Below are 4,664 nucleotides of genomic sequence, written 5' to 3'. Positions count from 1 at the left end.
TGGCGGGATGGAGGCGGAGAGGGATGCTTTTATCAACGCGTCCCGAGTTTCATTATGATTTTTAAAGCCAAACTTTATGAATGAAATGTGATTTTTCTCTCACCCCCTCCTCCTTCATGTCTCCCCCCTCCGCGCTTCTCTTCGTCTTCTTCTTGTCCATATCCTCCTTTCACCCACTCATTGAATTTGCCGTGCTGTAGCTTATATGTGGTTTTATCCATTCATAAAACAGCGGGATGAACGCGTGTCGATACGGTGCTGCAATGGCTTATAATAACTGATGCCGTTTAATAACACAAACGGGGCTCTGAATCAAAATGGATGTGATTTCATAGCGTTTATTGTAATGGAGCTTGTCGGACTGGAAACCCGCTGTGAGGGCCTTGTATGGCGAATGGGCGCGTTCATTGATACATCTCAACTCTTCATCTCCCACCCTCTCCCTCATCACCTCCACACATTTCATTCCCCGCGGGCCATTCATTTATTTACGATTTCCTTCGTTGTGCTACTCCCCCATATGGAGCCATTATGCTCTTTGTTGTTTTATGTCGGTTTCATTGTAAATGCGGAACGACTGTATTAAAGACTTTTCTACAGAAAAGAGCGATGGCTGGAAAGTGTGATTAGATTTTCCTCGCCCACGTGACCGTCCATTAAAAAACCCCTCTCATTGTTATAATCGTGCTTCACTGTTGATATATTTCCTATAGTTTAGGGAATGCACAAAGCGCACGTGACGTTGTGATTTAAGATCATTCAATCCATTTAACACAATAAACCAGTCCTTGCAACCATGCCACACCATCTTGTGTCAAGGAATCATTCAAAATTATATTAAAGGGCGATTTTTTGAATATCAAGCATAAAATGACCCTGTCACCTGACGGATATCACTAAAATGGGCGTCTTCTTGACAAATCAAATCACACCTGTCTCTGTCACAGCAGAACTAGGGGGGAGCGGCCCGCCCTTTTCTAGCGAATCAGAAACGTTCTCAGCCTTTCAGATCTTTGCGAGTTCGGGGCGGAGTTTTGGAAAGGGGGTTGTGTCATATTCATTGTCTACTGTATGGCTAAATCTTGCGAATGGATGTTGTTGCCAAAAGGGGTGAAATCAATTGCATCTTTAACGTCAGCATAAAAATTAACCAAATTTACTGAACGTTAAATGTATGTTATGGGCCCTATTGTGGTACACATTAATTCTCAGTGATATTTTAACAAATAACCAGTGTTGGGGGTAATATATTACAAGTAACGCGAGTTACGTAATCAGATTACTTTTTTCAAGTAACTAGTAAAGTAACGCATTACTTTTTAATTTACAAGAGAATATCTGAGTTACTTTTTCAAATAAGTAACGCAAGTTACTTTTTTTTTTCCAATTTATTGATTGACAGCTCTCCTGTCCCCATGTTGAGAGAAATCAGAAGATGTTACTGTAGTTCTAAAATAAATATGAATATGCATTAATTCAGCTCACTCACAAAAAAACAACACACACAGTTTCAGTATTCCTCAAAATGAATAAAAATTATGCAACTCAGAATATGACGCAAACCTGCAATAATTAAATGTTAAACAACACAAATATCCTTTATGTATTTAATCCCATTCTATTAACCAATGTCTTTGCTTTTGACCTTCGATGATCCAGTTCAACCGTACTAATAAGCACAAATTACTCTAGACAAACATTTGTGTCTTTTTTTACTGCTGAAGTGTGTTGAAATTTCTTCTTCTGCATTCTACTGTACGGACGTAAATGTACTTTCCCTTCAGCCTGAGGCTTATTCATTTCACTTTTGGTGTGAAAAGGCTTTTATATTTGCCAAAAATACAACTTTTTTATTTTAAAAACAAACAAGCAAGCTCTGTCCAGATTTAAAAAGTAGCGCAAAAAGTAATGTAATGCATTACTTTCCATAAAAAAGTAACTAAGTAACGTAATTAGTTACTTTTTTTATGGAGTAATGCAATATTGTAATGCATTACTTTTAAAAGTAACTTTCCCCAACACTGCAAATAACTTGCTCCACCTCTGAAATGACTCTTCATTTGGACTAACTTCATCATCATGGCGTGGGCAGGGAAAAGAGCCAAACATGTTTCATCCAGTCCCCTCCAGTCACGTGTCTGCTGCTAGCTGTGACCATCACATCAACCATATTGTAGCAAAAGACTGTGAGGTGTGTTTCCTTCCAAAACCCCAATCTCCAGACTAACCTTGCTTGCATTTGGCTTGAACCGGCTGGCTTTAAGTTTTCAACATTGAAAAAAAAAAAAGGACGATTGTAGAGGTTAAAAACATTTCACTACTAAGTACTTCCAAAATGTCAGTCAACATGAAATCAAACTGAACTTAACTTTTTTTAATGCGTGTTCTTTGATGGCCAGTTCATTAGTGCATGCTATTTCTATTAATAAAATCTTTCTTTTTTTACAGATGTAATGTAACTTGCTGATTATCTGAAACATCCTTTCTTTTTTATGATGCATTAACGTCCACTTTTCATGATCTAATAAACTTCAAATGCATAAAATCCAATGTCCCACCTCACCTTTATTCTCACTGAATATTTAGTTTCACTCGGAAATATATCCAGAAAGATTACAGAAGCAAAATGGTTTATGAACGTCATCATTTCAGTGTATATTGCAGGCCAATAATAGTACTTCCTTACACATCTTCACTCTGCATCTCTGTGTCTTTTCCCTATTAATTGTCAGTTACCTTCATTTTGAGGCTATTTTGATATTTTATACTGATGGTTGTATTTTCTTCTTTAATTGCCTATGTCTCAAAGTCTGTGGTTGTGCGTGTGGGTGTGTGTGTGTTTGCGCTCAGCTGGCTAGTGCACTCACTGCTTTCACTTCCCTAACAGTGTGCGTGTCCGAGCGGTGGTGATGACACGTGACGATTCTAGCGGTGGCTGGGTGCCCCTTGGAGGTGGCGGCCTCAGTCATGTGATTATATGTAAGGGGCGGAGCTCTGAAGGTCGTGGGCGGAGAGAGTACGTCATACGTGGAGAACGGCTACGCGATCGAGCAGTGAGTGTGTGCGTGTGTGTTCATGCCTGTCTTTGAGTGCACTGATGTTCCCTCAGCCTGACAGTCCTGGTAGTTCGGGTAATCTGGTAGTTGCCCTCACGAGTGGCCCGCAAGTGACCCGCCTGTCTCTTTTTTTTTCTTCGTGCAGCCTGTGCTGGAATGCGCCATTCAAAAGGGTCTGGTCTACAACAAGGTGAACCCCATCTTCCATCATTGGCGTGTGGAGGAGAGGAAGTTTGGTCTGACCTTCCAGAGTCCAGCTGACGCCATCTCCTTCGAGAGGGGGCTTCAAAGTGTCCTTGAGAAGCTGGACAGAGGTACAGAAGCAGCAAAAGATAGTGAACAGGAAGCTGGAGTGAAAGAATTTAATGTAGTTTAGAGGTTTAAAGCCAAATAACCCTGTTTTTCTGGCCTCTAAATGTACCAGTACAATGAAGAAGACAATGCCATGCAAGGATATTGCTAATGTGAACTCCTATTTTCTTTCTTGAAATGTATTTATGATAAACCAGAATCTGTTTTTTTTTTTTATATATATTTCCCTGCAGGATCTGACTCGCCATCCTCCTCGACACCTGAAGAGGGAGACACTGAGGATGACGGTCAAGCAGTGAGTGTTTTTATCAAATCAAAGTGCTTCAAAGTATCTGGTTAATCTTTGTGTCTGTCTCAGAATTACTTCGTGCCTAGATACTCATGAAGTCACGACAGACATTGAAGTCAATAAATCAAAATTGACTATTTATTTTCCTATGTGTTTCTGGTCTTATTGTGCACGATTCACCGGTGCATGTCATTCCAAAGAAAATTGTCTTTGTGATCATCAGAACTAATCAAAATATAATAACTTGCTTTGCCGTTTCCTGTCTAAAATATTGACAATAATTTAGTTTCTTTTTTTGAATGCTATTCAAATGAAGTCAAAGCAGAATTAGTGAATGACTCATTCATAAAACAAGAAAATCCAAACTACACATGTACACCTTCTATCCTCCATCTTGTTGCGTAAGCATGAGGTGGTTCTGCATGTTTGATGACTTGCAGTCTGTCTCAGTCTCATACAGGGAGTGAGTCGTCATCCAACAGCAGAAAAGAGATGCTGCCCAAACCCATTACCATTGTGACCAGTGAGTCGTCCTCCACCTGTTTTGTGCGCTCCACAGAGGAGTTTGCGTATGGGACAGGGCACGCCTGCACGACGCAGACCCCAGCCCAGGTAAAGGATTCACATTGCTTGAAAGTTGATTCTGGTATGTCCGTCAATGCTGTGTCCATGTGTACAAAAAGGGAAAAATCAATAAGAAATTGTAAGGGTGTATTCACACCTGTCTTGTTTGGTTCAATTGAATCGAACTCAAGTTCGTTTCCCCCCTTGGTGCAGATCTTTTGGGCAGGTGTGAATACAGCAATTGCACTCAGGTGTGGACCAAACAACCGTACCAAGACCAAGCTGAAGAGGTGGTCTCGGTCCGGTTCCAAATTAACTCTGGTATAGTTGAATGGATGAACCTATGAATGGATGACCTTAGTACACGTTTAGTACATGTTTGGTCCGTACCTGCCCAAAAGATCCGCACCGAGGGGGGAAACGAACTTGAGTTCGATTCAATA

At 40.5% G+C, this 4,664-nt stretch overlaps 1 pseudogene; it reads left to right on the top strand.

Moving 5' to 3' along the window:
- Window positions 1-4,664, top strand: part of LOC107668724 (sprouty-related, EVH1 domain-containing protein 1-like) — a 9,346-nt pseudogene that overhangs the window by 560 nt on the left and 4,122 nt on the right.

This window comes from Sinocyclocheilus anshuiensis, unplaced genomic scaffold (assembly GCF_001515605.1).
Source record: "Sinocyclocheilus anshuiensis isolate Anshui unplaced genomic scaffold, SAMN03320099.WGS_v1.1 scaffold297, whole genome shotgun sequence".
NCBI classification, from domain to species: Eukaryota; Metazoa; Chordata; class Actinopteri; order Cypriniformes; family Cyprinidae; genus Sinocyclocheilus; species Sinocyclocheilus anshuiensis.
Note: the sequence above shows the minus strand (reverse complement) of the source record. Positions and strands in the feature narration are given on the sequence as shown.